Raw genomic sequence first — 17773 nt, 5'->3', positions numbered from 1 at the left:
TTGTTGAAACCATTGGAGTCTCAACATGAGGTCTTTCCTAAAATGTGGGGGCACAAATCTAGCGCGCATGTGATCCTTTAAAGAGTTCCAAGAGTCCACGGGAGGACCCTTGTGATAGATAATGTCCTTTACAACACCATGCCACCATTTCATGGCATAATCACTAAACTCTAGGGTGGCTAGCTTAAGCTTATGCTCATCTTGGATCTCATGGATCTCAAATATTTGTTCACACTTAGCCTCCCAATCTAAATATACATTAGGATCACTAGAGCCATTAAAACAAGGAAGCTTGACCAAAGGAAGCCTAGACTTTGCATCTTGATAGAAGTCATTGCCGTAGTGATGTCTTTCCCCTTGGTTATGATGTTTTTGTCCATGAAATTGTGGTGGATTTCTCCTTCTCCTATGCTCTTCTTCACGGCCAAAATCATTTAAAGAGGCTCTTGTTGAAGGTCTATGTGAATGATGCTCATCATGGATTGAAGGAGATGGTCTAGCTTGTTGCACCTCCATCTTTTGCAATTTCTCTTCCAAGCGTCTAATGGTTCTTTGTGCTTCATGTAATTCACCAAGGATTGAAGCTTTGGAAGGAGAATGCTGCTTGTATGATGCATCACTTGAAATCCAGCCATATGTAATTAAAAACAGCAAACACACAAAAACAGTAAACAAGTCAAGAAACAAAAAATTAGCCAAAAACAGTGAAGTAGACAATGCAAATGCCGAAGTGAAATTCGTCAGAAAAATAGGTCACTCTCAAAGAAATAATGTCCTTGCACCAATCTGATCTTGAGGTCTTGGAATCCTCAAATGAAAGATGTCAAAGCAAGGCACACCAATCTTAAAGCCAACCACAACAAAACCAATGAAGCAATAAAGACAAACAAGAAAAAGTATAAGCAAAGAAAGGCTAGAAAAAAAGGAATACTAGATGTATGACAAACTCAAAGATTAATGAACAAAAGACAAGCAAGAAAATTAAAGAACTCAATGAGAAAGTAGGCACAAAAAAGAATACTTAAAGAAGAGCACTAGAGTAGATGAAGAAAACAAAAATTTAGCTACTGGAAAATATTAGTTTTATGCAAATTGTGCTTGATGTTCACTGATTTAACTGAAATGATATAGAGCGAACTGGATTATGAAATTTTAACCACACAAACTCCAATATCTTAGCTCAAAAATGGCACTGAAATTATGCAAAAACAGTAAGCCAATTAATTGAGATAAAGTTTTCAAAATCGCTGCCAGATTACCGTATTTTTTTCGGCAGGAATGTACACTTTTTGTATTTTATTTATCATTTTTTGTGTACTTTGAATTTTTGAGTATTTATTTTTTCTATTCTTTTATAATACTTTGAATAACAAAAATCCAGAATTTTAGAATTTTCCAGTGAGGAAATCAATTGCAATAAGGAAAAAACAGTAAGCACTTTTCAGAAAAACAGAGGAATCCTAATAGGAATGAAAAACAGAATTATGAACTAGCAAAGACATAATGGAAAATGATGTGTATGAACTTGTATAGGTCTAGAATACAAGTATGAACTCAATTCTAAAACAGAAAATGCACAAAGGATCAATATCAAACTCAGAAAATTATATGACACGAAAGCAAGAAACAATAAAATCAACAAAAGTACTACAAGAAGTGATGACAATTATGGAAAAACAAGACTAAGACAAAACTTGTATGGATTCAAAAAGGAAAATACTCAAACATATGATAGGCAAAAGAATTAAAACAGCAAGCAAACTCAAATAAGCCTAAAAAACAGAACCGAAAATTGCAAGAAATTAAAAGAGCTCTTGAAATAAAGTGCTACACAACTCAAAAATTAAACAAGAACACACATAAACTCTTGATACCACATGATGTGATTCCAATAGCAAGATAGAGAATGATTCTTGACATTCTTAGGAATCAACTTGAGTTGGACAATAGTTAGGCACTTTTTCTTAGAATTGGATCAATGTTCTAAGTCAAGAACTCACCAAAACTAGTACCAAATCCAAACTCATATGGAAGTTCCACATATTGTCAAATTGAACCAATTAAAGTGGAAGAAAAGGCAAATGCACCGAACATATTACTTAAGAATTGAAATGAACCGAACATATGAGCTAGAAAAGCAAAGGAACAAGATGAATGGACAGAAACATGAAAAGACCAAACCAAAAACCACAAAAACAGCAAGAACACCGAATAGAATTTCAAGGAATCAAGCTAAGAACAAGAACAATTGAAAGAGAAGGAAGGAAGGAGAAGAGAAAGCTCATGAAGATGGATGTATGGTTGGATGATCACGCCACTAGGAGGATGGAGACTCCAAGATAAGTGTGCAAGCCGCCACTTGAGGTAACCATGGAACCTTCAAGATAAGACTAGTGAAGAAGGCACAAAGCTCTCCAATGCTCTCTAAAAAATTGAGTATATTTTCTCTAATTAAAATTCAAAACTGAAATGTACAAGGGCAGCACCTATATTTATAGCCTAGAGGTGTTGAAAATCAAACTAAAAGAATTCAAAATTCCCTCCTAAAAGCTAATGGAACCGGCGCCTAAACCAAGACATGAGGAAGGTGTGAACTCTTCTCTCACTTTGGCACCTCCTTATTTACTCCTACACCTATCTACTAACGCACCCCCCCTCCTAAGACTCCTAACTAAAGACTAAAAGATGCTTTAACAATAGAGGTTTCTAATGTTTCCCTCTAAGCACCTTCAACCAAAGAAATTACAAAAAGAGTAAATAAACGTCCCCTAGCTCCTAAAGCTTTGAACATGCTTCTTGTAAGCCTTTGTGGTGGGTTTTGACCTTCATGGGCATCCTCCATTTGAGTCTTTACCCCTTCTTGATCTTGGTGATTGGCCTCCATGTCCACTTGAGCTTGATCTCCATCAACTAACCACTCATATAGTCCAAATTTGGTCTAAAAAGTAGTTTTCAACTCATCACCCTCTTTGATTCTTATTTGGTGAAATCCACTTTTAAGATCAATCTTGAAAAATATAGTGGACCCATGCATTTCATCAAGCATATTATCAAGTCCAGGAATTGGATGCTTGTATTTGTTGGTGATATTATTGATGGCTCTACAATCACAACACATTCTCCATTTGCCATCTTTCTTTGGCACCAACAAAACAGGTACGACACAAGGACTCAAACACTTTCGAACCCAGCCCTTCTCCAACAATTCCTGAAATTGTGATTCTATCTCCTTAGTCTCATCATGGGCACCCTATGGGCCAATGCGTATAAGCTTGGGCTGTCTTAACGTGGCTCATTTGATGACTCAGTACATGGATGTCACGACTCTATTGGCATCTTCTATAAGCTGGTCTATTTGGTATACTAGCTCATGGAACTAAATCTATTTGATGTTCTATACCCCTAAAAGGTGGAAGTTCAATGGGGCCTTCCTTAGGGAATATATCACCAAATTCTTTTAAAAGCTTTTTCACTTGAGGAGGTAGCTCACAAACTTCAGCAAGTGTGGCAGTGCATGCAAGTGTTCCTATACAAGAAAGGATGATTGAAGGTTGTTCAGATAGAAGTATATTTTCAAATTTTTCTTCTTTCTGAATGACCTTGTGGGAAGGAACATTCTTCTCCCATACCTCAGATTGGTTCGTAAGGACTTTCTCTTGATTTTTTATTTCTATTTTTACATTTTCTTCACTCTCACTAGTTTCTTCTTCTTGGCTACTATTTTCATCTTTATCCCTTAAGATCATAGTTCTTTCCTTGGGACATTGAGATGCTAAATAACCCTTACCAAGACATTTAAAACACTGAATTTCTCTAGTTTGAGTGTGTGAGATTTACTCATTTTTTTTATAGGTTTTGGGATAGATATTTCCTTTATATGTTCTTCCCCCTTTTGGAACTCATCCTTGTCATAAGGTACAAAGTATGAACTTTGTTTTTGACTTGATTTTAATTTTTTTTTCAACTTTAATGCAAAGTTGAATCAAGTCATTTAAATCTCTAAAAGGTAAAAGTTCAACTTTGTTTCTTATCTCAAGTTTGAGACCACTTAAAAACCTATATATGATGGTGTTATTTTCTTCCCTAACCTCTTCCCTTATCATATATAACCCCGTCTTTTGCCAATACTCTTCTATACTCATATTTTTTTGATGAATTCTTTGGATCTTGTCCATCAACTTCCTACTGTGGTATGAGGGAATATGGCGACGTCTCAAGGCTCCCCTAAGGTCATTCCAATATGTAATGGAAGGGTCCTTGTGGAGATGTCTCTCTCTTTCTAGGTCAGTCCACCAATACATTGCATTAGATTGGAAGCTTAAGATGGCTAAGGGTACCTTTCTTTCCTCACTAACATGATGGCAAGCAAAAAGTTGTTCTACTTTCATTTCCCAATCTAAGTAAGTCTCAACATTTTCCTTCCCATAAAAATAAGGTAGGTCTACCCTAGTCTCTTTTGGGCTTTCCCTTCTAGTTCTTCTAGGTTGAGGTTGATAATATTCATTCATTTTAAGGCTTTCCTCACCATATGAATCACCCAACCTAGAGCTAGATGCATGTGAAGATCTTTTTATTTTTTTGGTGTATTCATCATTTTCTTTAACAAGTTTCAACTCTTCTTCTAATTTAACAAAATGAGCATCCCTTTCTTTTAGTTGGGCCTCTTGTCACAATTGTCTATATGATAGTGATTGAAAGTCTCTGACTAATTGTTTTAAAAGAGATTTTGTATACTTTCTACCTCTTTCATTTGGACTAGAAGAATGAGAAGACATGTTTAAAGTGATGTGTTAAAAGTAAGTTACCACAAGAAAGATAGATGGAGTAATGTAGGTAGATTCCCAGGAAACGGAGGTGGATCACTTAAGTACCAACCCTTTCCTAGCCAGATTCTATCATCCAAGACTTTCACAAACCTTTCTCTAAGTAATTCACTTAAAGCACAATCAAGAATGAAAACACAAGTTTTATGCAAGAAAACAATGCAAAGCAATAAAACACACAATTGAAAATTGCTAACTAGAAAGCTTTAAACTAGGCGACTCCTAAAGGTGAGGCTTCTTGGCACTTAGAACCTCAAAGACACATTCGCCGTCTAATTGCGCCATTAATCCACTAATTGTTCAATATAACAAAATACAACTCAAAGAAAATACAATGACAATTGAAACAACAAAATTTTTGAAACACCAAAAATTTTAAATCCTAGTCTATGCACTCCTTCTTTTTGCACTCCCTCTTTGTGTATATTTTGGTACAAACTTGTTGTTGTCCCCTTGTGAAATCTTTTAAGGATATTCAACTTTGAGTATTCAAATCTACACCTCTTGAGTGATAAGGATTCTCACCGAAAATTGTTAGCTCCAAACTCAACAAGGCACTTTGGAAATACTTCCACCAAGAAAGAGGTCAACAAAATTTTAAAACAACAAAAGTTTCAATTTAAAATTGGACTACAGCAAAGAGAGTAGATATTTGAAAAATCTTGAAAGAGTATTGAATGAAAAATGACAAACAAACAAAATAAGGTACTCAATAAAAGGTGACACACAAATTGAACCTAAAGAATGGTACTAGATTTGGATTAAGAAAACCAAAACAGCACTACTGAAAATTTGAGGTGTAAAAATGCGTGACTTAAACAAATTACGCTGAGCTGGATAATTTAAACCACAGAAATTTCAATGTCTTAGCTCAAATTTGGCGCTGGAATCACACCAAAATAGTGCGCCAATTAATTGTGATAAATTTTTCAAAATCACTGCCACTTCACCGTTTTTCTTTCGTGCCAGAATTTCACACTGATTGTATTTGATTTATCATTTTTTTTTTGTATTTTGAATTTTGATTCACTTTTTTTTTCACTTTTTTCTAACAATTCAAACTACTCAAATCCAGAGTTTCAGAATTTTTCTCCAATGGAATTAATTTTTACAAACATTTTCAACCAGCACAAATTCAGTGAAATAGAGGGAACCTACAATGGAAGTAAAAACAGAATTGAAAAACTTCAAAGACACAATGAAATTGATGTATAGGAACTTGTATGGATCTAGCACACAATAATGAACTCAAATCTAAAAATAAAAATGCACCAAAAGCTCAAATACAGAAATATAAAACTGCACTCAAATTAAAACAAGCAACCAAATCAAGAACAATTAGTACTGCTTGAAATTGATGACAATTGTGGATGCATATGACTTGACAAAACAGAATTGGATTCAAAAATCAAAATGACTCAAATAAAAAATAATATGAACTGATTAAAACATCAAGAAAGACTCAAATAAGGCAAAATTAAAACAGCAACACAAAACTCCATGGAATCCCAATCAAATTTGCACACAGATTGCTCAAGCACAATTGAACAAGATGCACTGATTGGAATTTCCAAACAACAACATCAAATTAAACACAAATGTAAAAAAAGCAAGACAATTAAGGAATTGATGAACAACACGGAATCAAGAACAACACAAAATTTAAAATGAATAGAAGACACACTTAGCTCTTGAAGAACCATGGCTTATGATACCAAATGATGGATTGTGCCTTCATGACCAAATTCTTTGATTGAATTTTGGAGAGGATTGGCGAAAGCTTCAATGGAGGAGGCGTGCAAGGAGGCTCACATGGAGCTCGGTTTCCTTGGAGGTGCATGCTAAGTATATGAAGAGTGATAGGTGAGGCCTAATCACCTGAGCTAGGTGGAAAGTTGAAGACTAAAGTGTCTATCCTAAAGAGACAAGACAAGAGTGAGAATTGGCTCAATAATTTGGCAGCAATTTCACTCATTAATTAATCTTGAAAAATGAGAGCCAAGCACCTCAATTTATAGGAGAGAGGACTAAACATTTTGGAGCCAAATTTTGAAAATTCAAAATAAAACTCTCCAATGAGAAGGTGCCATGTGGAGTCATGCTTTCCATGTTTGGCTCACACCTTCCATGCTAAATCCTCTCCACTCTTAGGTTTCCATGTGGACGTCCATGTGCTCCATGCCAAGGTATTTTCGTTCCCCACTATACCCTAGACGTTTTTGGGTTACATTGGGCTCAAAGAAGTCCAATTGTTACCCTAACTAATCAGTTTTAACCCTAACTAGTCATATTTTACTATTGGCCCAAATACAAGCCCAAAAACCTATGCTACTTGACCCAAATATTTGGTCCAATTATTTTATGCTATTAGGCCCAATACATGGCTCATCAAATCCTAAACAACTTTATACAATTTATTTAAGCTAAAGCTTGGCCCACAAATAATGTTGACTAGTTAGCAGAAACTCAGTCTTCTTGTGTTCTTCTGACCAAAACTCTAGTTTATGTTTTGATGAGTTGTAGGTCTTCTTGGATATGTTTGTACATTCCTTCACCCTAGAGTTTTCCTCTTGATTGGGCCTACAAAAGTAAACAAAAGCCCAATTAGAACCATATTTGCAATTAAATCAATAAACAACCTCTAGGTCTTTATCCTCTTTATTTTGGGGTTATGTGTGGCTGGACGGTTTCCATCAATGATTACCTAGAAGGTATCCTTGAAATAGTTAGGAGTAGCCACTAAATTAAATGGAAATATACTAAATAAGAAGGTTTGTTCCTAATACGGGTGGAGTGTCTAATAGGCTGGTGATGGAGGACCATCCAGAAGGACACATATTGGACCTTTAACTAGGGTCATGGCTAGAAGAATGGAAGAAGAGGAAGGAGTACAGAAAGATATAATAATATGGAGAATTAATTTTTAACTTCCAATTTTCCTAGTCTTATAAAAATCTAAAGAATAGTGTAGGATTTTATTTAGGCTTGTATTTGGGCCTTATTTGAGCTTATTTGTGGGCCATGTATTGGGCCTATTAGAATATGATGTAAAGAGTCTAACTAGGATTACAATTAGGCCTTTTTTAGCCCATTTGCAACCCTAAACCATCTAAGGTTTTTGGAGTGCATTCTAAGGAGGAATGGACAACACCTGCATGGCAAGGAAAGTATGAAGGGCCAGCTGGATAGACAACATTGGAAGTGTGACTGCCACATGGTTGCACTCAATGGAGAGAATTCCTCTCCACTCACAAGCCACCACTTTTCATTCTATGAATGGAGAGGATTTGCTCCAATTATAGAGTGTCATTTCTCAACCTATGAGTAGAGAGTATTTTCATATTTTTGACACCATTTAGGCTATAAATAGAGGTGTTCAACTCATGTATTTTCCATCTTTGATTGACTAATGAATTGCTACATAAATTCAGCCTCAATTTTGTTAGAATTAAAGGCTTTAAACAAGAGGGGGTGAATTGTTTAATGAAAGATTTTCGAAAATACTGGACAAGAATGAAGATTAATGTAGAATCACAGAACAAGCAATCAGATCAGCCAAGAAACAAAACTGTTTTAAATTGATTCCAGAAAATCAATCGGTTATTTATGCGAATCAACCGATTGTTTTTTTCAGCAGTTTACAAAAACACAGATCAAACAGTTTTAAAGCAGTGGGGGATAGAGAGATTCACACACAAAGTTTATACTGGTTCACTCTTAACCTGAGCTACATCCAGTCCCCAGAAACCCTTGGGTATTTCACTAGTTAATCAACCACGGATTACACAACACAAACACCAAAGAGATGATCTTGAACCCTTCAAGAACACTCACCCTCATTGAAACACAAACACTACAAGTCAGAACACCCTCTGACTATAGACACCAATACCTTTCAAGTTTAACAAATATGAAATGAAATACAAGTAAGAACAGGAAAGATCACACCTGATACAAAAGGATTACAACAGTTCCTATTCCAGTCTTAACCAAAGCAATCTTGCAATCTTGGAAAACTTTCAATCACTTTAGTAATATGATTTTTCTCTCTTATTTTAGAGATGTAAACACCAGTCATATAGCCTAAAAAATAGTCGTTTTAGACTTTCAATCAAGGGCAAAAACAAATTAGAATAATGAAAAACAAATTTAACTGAATTAACCAATTCTGTTAAGATTTTTAAAAAACAATCGATTGAAAGCACGATTCAACCGATTGAATTGGCCTTGACTGTGAGATCAGCCAATTTCAGCCTTTTCAAATCCTTTCCAAAACCACCAAGTGTAAAACAACCGATTTAAACGAAAAATCAACAGGTTGTTTTTCACTGACTTTGAAAAACACTTTTCTTTTGAAAGAACTTGATTGATTCAGTTTTGAATTAAACTAAGAGTGGATTGACAAATTCTAGTCTACCTAGAATTCATGCCCACAAGCAGCAACTTGTCTTCAAGCAATCTTCATAGATTTGGAGACATCAAAGGTTCAAGTTCAACAAATTTGTCTCTTAGCTGCCTCCTAGTTAGCACTCTTGTGAGTGTTTTAGAAAGTATCCTCTTAGAAGTTTGCCTCACATCTTCTAAACATATTTTCCCTACTTCAATTCACATTCATCCATAGTTTAACTTTGGCCATTAAAGTCACAAATTTGCTCCACCTTGCGCAACAAAGAATTAAACCAAAAGAAACAATGCAAATCAAGTTAGAATTACATCAATTGGTATCTAGAGCCTTAGTTGTCTTCAAGAGATAAGTTGTTTTAGCTTATGTTTTTCATTTTTCTATCTTGTTCACTCATTATTTTTTATGTATTGATTTATCCTGTTAGCATATCATTAACAAGTTCATTAGAGTTAGGTTTCCATAATGTTTTGAAGTTTCAATTCATTTTATTTGAATTCCTTAGATTTCTTCAAATCTGAACTTTTCTAGAAATTCTGAGCTGGCTGAAAAAATTATATCAATTCATATACTGCGAGTTTTGATTGATTGTCCTAAAATTAGATGTTAAAACATATAAATCTAGAAAGGACAAGAACTCGGATTCAAAGGGCTGAATGAAGTTCATAACGCCTAGCGAGTAGCATTTTTGTTGGATTTATCATTTTTCGTGTAAAAAGAGAATTGATCTTGATTTTTTTTTGTGTTCTAAGGGGATTGAAGTTTTTGTAAAAAAACATCAAGGTTGAATCACATATGAAAAAAAAAATATACAGCAGACAAGTGCATAGAAAAAAAAATCATTCTAGAATCTTTTTTGTTTTGAGATCTATTTATGTCTGAAAATAATTCTTGCATTTGTCATAAATAATTCCATTTGAGTTTAACAAAAAAAAAATAATTGAACTTTTCTTGATTTCTAATTATTGTCCTCCTAAGGTGAATTTCATCTTGTTTGGAATTGTGATTTAGAAGTTGTGAAAGCTAATTCCTATTTGATGATTCCTTGTTAAAAACTTGCAAATATTTCATATTATTAGAGAAGGCAACAATTGAAGATTAAGAATCAAAACCATACAAATTGAAGGAAGAGTTGACAAATCGAAGAAAATAAAGAAAATCATTAAAAATTGTAGCAATAGTAGCATTGTATCACGAAACCTTTGTGTTCAATTTTATTTTCATTACTCATTTTGCTTACATTAGTTAGTTGGGAAAATGATTCCAAAGCAATCCAATTAAAAAACATTGTAATAGTCAAATTCGTTCATTAGTAGGTGAAAGTCTGTCAAGGGGTTTAAAGTGTGACTTGCACTTTCACATAGGACATGTCTAGTTTACATTCTTCATACTTTCTTGTTTTTATTTAATTCATTCTTGTTTAATTTCTTGCTTTCTTGTTTTTCTTTAACTAGGATGCCTCGCACACACCACATTTAGGAAATAAAGTTGTTTTGAAGTTTCTTTTAAGGGAAATTTGTTAAGACTATCCGTGGTTAGGTCTGGCTAAGGAAAGACTTGGTATTTAAGTAGTCCTAGTGACTCGCCACTCTTCCATGCGAGTGAACTTGGAGAAATTTTGACTTGTTGACCTTGATTGGAACTTCACCAAATCTAAAACCTATTTCTGAAAATACTTTTATTCAGCGTTATCAAACTCTAGGGTTAACTTGTAAACCCTTACGAGTTTGAGAGTCTGTTGCAGGGTAGAGAGTCGACTCGGGAGTAAACTCGTTTTTGAGTGAACTCGGAGCAGACTCGGTCAAACTTAGTCAAACTTGCAAGTTCAAGATCGAGTCAGCGAGTTGTGAAAAAAGCCCCAAAACGGTGTGTTTCATTTAGACTAGGTTAGATTTTAGGGTTTCTTTACCTGGTTCATATTGTCATCTCATCTTCCTCATCGCGCCATTCTTTGCGTCGCGCCGCTCGCGAAGCACCGAAGTGGTATGCGCTGCTGCTGTGGGTTTTTCATGACTCGTGGGATTTATTAGGGTTGGGAAATAGGACAAATTAGGTTTAGGGTTATGAATTTTAAAATTAGGTTGGAGCTTTTTAAATTGGGTTGGGGTTTTTTAGCTGTCTAGGTTTAGGGTTATTTTTAGGTTTAGGGTTTGGGAATTTTTTAGCAAATTAGGATTTTTGGCAGATTGGGGAATTTTGGATAGATTGAGATTTTTTTTAGATTTGGGATTTTTGGGAAGATTGGATAGTTTTTAGATTTTTGGCAGATTGATTAGTTTTTTAAGATTTTTGGCAGATTGTAAGATGTCTAAAAGTGGTTCAAATTCAACATTTCCACTACTACCTAGAACTAAGAATGCTACGGAAAATAGAATAGATATTGGATGGAAGCATGAAACTGATGCTATAGGGAATGGGAAGAAAGTGAAATGTAATTATTGTTGCTCTCCCATTTGAATACATTGAGTCTGATAATGAATGGATAATTGAAGAAGGAGATAATGTTGTTGAGGTTGAGCAAACTCAAGTTGAAGATGATGGTGTGAGTGCTGACTTAGCTGGAGGAACAAGTTTAAATGATTCAATTCTAGATGCAACTGATTTTGATAATATAGTTTTTGATAATGATGTTGATGGTGATGAAGATGAAGATGATGAATATGGTGATGAAGATGATGATGGAGATGATCATGAAGATCTTGGAGATGATTTCCTTAGAGGATTAGATGAATGAAACTTTTAAACTTGATAACATTTATGTTGTTTTAGTTATTTTGTTGGTGTGTGAACTTGTTTATTTCAATATTATAGAATTGGTATCATGATTTATTATTTGTTTTGTTAAATTTTTTATGTGAAGTATACTCTTACGAGTCTACGAGTCGGGCTTACAGGGCTCCCACGAGTCTAAGTAGATTCTCGAGTTTGATAACCTTGCTTTTATTACTCATTTTTTAAATATATTTTTTGTGAAAACCATTTCTTTTTAATTTCAAAATGAGTGATCATAACCATGCATCCAGTGTTCAAGGAAGTAATAGGAAATACAAATTTTTAGATTGCGAGATGAAAGTAGAACAAATTTTTAACAACCACCATGTTGAGAAGGACAGAAAATTACACTTAGCTTTTAGGGACACGCCATGTACTGGTGAACTGTTTTAATAAAGAACCATGTTGTTAACATTAGGCATTGGAATGAACTCAAATATGCCCTTAAAATGTAATTCCTATATCAATTTAGAGACAAAAACTAAATTGACATTAAAGTTTGGTACATAAAGAGCATGATGTAAAGTTAAGGAATCATATAAAATAACAATACGAAAAATAGAATTAGAGACCTTAATACCATTGGGAAAGATAATGAGAATAGGGTGGATGTATTTATGAGTAACAAAACTAATGAAATTAAAAGTAATATTGATGAGAATCAAGTAAAGGAGGATTTTATTAATGAAGGAAGAGGCCATTCACCATCACACTTGAAGTTCTTCCTTCTAGTCTTCTCAAAATTAAAAGAAGACATAAAATAAAGAGAGGCCCAAGCCCAAAGCCCAAGCCCAAGCCCAAGTCCATCCTATAAAGGGCAAGGCCAAGTATTAAATAATAAAGAATATTGTTGAAGGTGCTTAGAGGGAAACATTAGAAACCTCTATTCTTAAAGCATCTTTTAGTCTTTAGTTAGGAGTCTTAGGGGGGGTGTGTTAGTAGATAGGTGTAGGAGTAAATAAGGAGGTGCCAAAATGAGAGAAGGGATCACACCTTCCTCATGCTTTGTTTTAGGCGCCAATTCTATAAGCTTTTTAGGAGGGAGTTTTTGAATTTGTGTAGCTTACATTTCAGCACCTTAGGCTATAAATAGAGATGCTCTCTTTGTAAATTTGAGATTGGAATTAATCTAAGAAAACTCTACTCAAATTTTGAGTGAACTTTGGAGAGCTTTTGGAGCCTTCTTCTCTAGTCTTATCTTGATGGATCAATGGAGTCCTCAAGTGGCGGCATCACTCTTATCTAGGAGCATTCCACACTTCTAGTGGCGAGATCATCCAACATCCTTCCATCTTCATGAGCACTCTCTTCTCCTTCCTTCCTCCTCTTTCTATTGTTTTTGTTAGCTTGTGTTCTTGAGTTTTGGTTTGGTGTTCTTGCTGTTTTTTATGAGTTTTGGTTCGACAGTTTTATATTTCTGTCCATTCATCTTGTTCCTTTTAATTTCTTGCTCTTTTGTTCAGTTCAATTTGACTACAATTGGTTCATCCAAATGAGTTTGGGATTTGATACTAGTTTTTGGTGAGTTCTTGTCTTAGAACAATGATCCAACTCTAAGAAAAGTGCCTCTATAATGTCCAACTCAAGGTGATTCCTAAGAAGGTCAAGAACCTTTCTCTATATGGCTAGTGGAATCACATCAAATATGGTCAATAACACTTGTGTCAAAAAGGCACTGATGAATTTTCTTACATTGAGAAACGTTAGGAGGAGTAGAGGAGGATGGGAGAGAAAGGGTGGAAACATAATTGATAGTATGAAGAACATATATATGGTGTATTGAATTTTCTTTGCTGCAAAATTTAGAATGCCGTGATACTACTCTTCAATAAAATTAAGCCCTGACCTAGAAGTCTCTTGAAGATTTGAGTTATCAGTTGCAATAGGATCTAAAGGAAAATCAGTAGCATTGGTTGTAATGATCATTCAACCAAATTTGGATTGATATCCTAGAGGAAATCCATGTTTAAAATACGCATTAACTATATGATTTTTCCTTTCACAATATGTGCAAAACTTGGTGCCTTGTCAGACTTTTCCTTTGTATTGTCTTTCTTTATCTCTATCAGAATAACCTCCCCGTTTATTAGAAGGTTCATCATTAAGATTTTCAAAAATTTTAGGCTATGAATTCGTTATGCTATAGCTACATAGTCACTAGGAGAAATAAAAGTATTCAATTGTTGTTCTTGTTGGCTAACCATATTGAAGACCTTAGTGATATTAGGTAGGTACAAGATCAAGTAACATAATTTGATATCTTATATGAGCAAACTGCTCATTTACACATTTAAGAAAACGAATCACATAATCTTGTTGTCCATATTTTCTTGCAGACTTAACAACATCATAAAAACATGTAGTGGAATCAATTAACCGTCTAAAAGTATCAATTTCTTCCCAAATAGTTTTAACTGACTATAAAATTTAGAAATCGAAAGAGTACCTCCAATTAACTAATATAACTTTTTTTTATCAGCAAAGAATTAATTAAATTAAAAAGGAGACACTTTAGGGGTGTCACAACCCTTATACAAAAATCCCATATTTTCCATCTTTCACAAAAACTAGCACGAACCGTTTTACATTCACTACTTGTGCAACTTTTCTTACCAGAAAACAAAAGTACATGGGTTTCAAAAGTTCTATCCCACCCACACCTACTTATCATCCACTTGGTCCTTCATTTCTTTCTCAAAATCCATCTAATTAGAATGGCTGCACATCAATGCAAATGTATGTTATCTGGATACTCTGATTCTTGGCTCATGATATTTTAATTAGCTGCACCCACCCGTGCCTAGACCCCAAGCCTTAGTAGCCATCTAATTGGACTTTATATACCTGATACAACCCCCACTTATCCATCTAATCCTTACTCCATATACCTATTTTACTTACATTACAGGTTCAAAACGGATTACTACCTGCATAACCAGTGTAATATATATATATATATATATATATATATATATATATTTGTGTGTCTAAATCTATATCTCCACCATGTGGCCATCCATCAAACTTACACAAGCATGTGACATTAGTGTCTAAAGTTAGATGCTCATGACAACTCCCTTTCCAGCTTCCTTCCAATTAAACCATTGTGCCTTCACATACTCTCTGCCCTTTGATCCCTCATCCATTTCAATACCAACAACAATAGGCTCAGAAAAAACTTTGTAGCACTCCAGAAAAAACAATTTCCACCCTCTCTTCCAGGTAATGCCTTGAGCTTTGTGTATATAACCTCATTAATATTTGTTTCATCACCAGCTTCTTACACCGTGACAGCACCAAGGCACAACATCAGCTGCTTGACAAAAATCCCATAGCCTAACCTCTATATAAAACCGAATGAGCACCCTTGCTGCGGAACTAAATGAGGCTGTAACAGAATACTTCCCCTACCTTCCACCACCTGCATTCCTTTTTACTTCCTCCACCCTTCCTAACTTGCCTTGCAGATTCTACTATTGTCCTACACTACTAGTGTTTTGTACAATTTTCTTTACTGACCTCTAAACCTACATCTACCTACAAGTTTACAGAACAACACCCCAACATATCCACCCCAGAGCCCCTACATCACCTTGCTCTATTCTTTTTGGTGGCCTCTAACCTGTTTCATACCATCACAACACTTTTCCTGCATAACTTCATATTGGTTCTACCTTACCTCATCTGTAGATTGGAGGCCATTCTGTTAATATTTAATCAGCATTCTGCAGCAGGAGCAATCCTTCACCCATAGGTGATATAAGGCTATGGATATGTAGAAGCACACTAATTAGACCACAATACAGCAGACGTGAATCTAGGACACCCAGAAACCACCAGCATCAACCATTTACTTGTAGCTTCTAATGCATATTAAAGGATTCAACATCTAGTCTACAAAGGAGTAGCTAAAAGAGTGACCCCTATACTTTAACCACAACCAAGTCTTGAGCCAGACAATCTGAAAAATCTCCTCCACGTCTACTACCCCTTGATTAAATACTATAGAATTCCTTTGCTCCCAGATACAGGTCACTATAGTTGCCCATACTCCTTTCCACAAGAGATTTTGTCTGTTGCTAACTTGGGGTAGGTAAAAAATTTCAAAGTGAGTCAAGGTAACTTTATGTTGTACAAACGCAATGCCTATCCATCTAAAACATAATGACCACACTCTCTGAGCAACAACACACTCAATGAAAATATGTTGACATGATTCGTCCTTAGTCTGACACATAGCACATAAGGTTGTGTTTATGATCACCCCTCTCCTACTCAAGCACACCCTTGTAGGAATCCTACCTAGAAGAACCCTCCACGATGTGGTTAATACGTTGGGAAAGGTTTTGATTTTCCATAGGTACTTAAACACTTTCTGTTGATGACTTCTGTCATGTTTAGTTATACATTCATATGCAAAATTTACAGAGAACAACCCCGAATCATCATACCCCCATACCTGTATATCTTTCTGTTCCCTTGACAACCTGACTCTTGATATGTGCGTAACCAATTCTGTTTCCAACAAGATTTCCCACTGAAATCTAGTTCTCCTCCATCTAAACTTCCAACTCCATACTGAATCTTGTCTTTCACCAACCTCATCCACCTTTTGGTTCTGGTTTAATGAAAGCGAAAAGAGCCTGGGAAATAAAGTTTTGAGGTTACTATTATCGACCCATGCGTCCTCCCAAAATCTTACTTTGTCTCCACGTCCTACTTTCCAGACTACTTGTTATTGAAACCAACCTGCTCTTTCTCCCTCTGTACAGGCTTTATGTAAATCTCTCCACCACCAGGTTTTGAGTTTTATTGGTGATTGCGAGCATTCCAAATTCGTCCCATACTTTGACACCAACAACTCCTTCCACCTCCCTTTCTCTTCAGATACAAGGCGCCATCTCTATTTAGCCAGAAGAGCACACTTGAACTTTCTTATATCTCTGAACCCCAATCCACCCTCCTCTTTCGGTTTACACAACACCTCACAACTTACCCATGAAATCAGCTTCTTCTCCTTCCCCCAACCCCACAAAAACCTCCGTTATAGGTTGATTAATATTATACTTTTGCAAAAAACAATCTAGCGCTTTAAAAAGCGATAGGTAGAAAAGTGGCACAACTGTTACAACTGATTTAATAAGACATATTCTCTCTACCTTAGATAGGAATATTCCTTTCCATGCATTGAGTTTGACTTTTAGTTTACTTAGCACAGGCTCCCAGAATTTTGTCTTCCTTGGGTGCCCTCCCTGATATGATTCCAATAGCACAATATGAATGATTCTTGACATTCTTAGGAATCATCTTGAGTTGGATATGAGATAGGCACTTTAAGATAGAATTGGATCAAGGTTCTATAATCAAGAACTCACCAAAACTAGGACCAAAACCCAAACTCATATGGAAGTTCCATGTATTGTCAAATTGAACCGAACAAAATGGAAGAAAAGGCAAAGGCACCGAACAAATAGCACAAAAACTGAATTGCACCGAACAAAAAGACTAGGAATGAAGAAGAAACAATGAAGAACAGCAAAGAAGCAAAAGAACCGAAGCAAAACTCATAAGAACTGAAAATGCCGAACTGAAAATCAAAAGAAGCAAACTAAGACATGAACATAAAAAGAGAAGAAAGGAAGGAGAAGAGAAAGCTCATGAAGATGGAGGAATGGTTGGATGATCACGCCACTTAGAGGATGGTGACTCATAGATGAGTGTGCAAGCCGCCACTTGAGGTAACCATAGAACTCTCAAGACAAGACTAAGTGAGGAA

The sequence above is a fragment of the Phaseolus vulgaris genome, chromosome 2 (genome assembly GCF_051622355.1).
Source record: "Phaseolus vulgaris cultivar YP4 chromosome 2, ASM5162235v1, whole genome shotgun sequence".
NCBI lineage: Eukaryota > Viridiplantae > Streptophyta > Magnoliopsida > Fabales > Fabaceae > Phaseolus > Phaseolus vulgaris.
Note: the sequence above shows the minus strand (reverse complement) of the source record.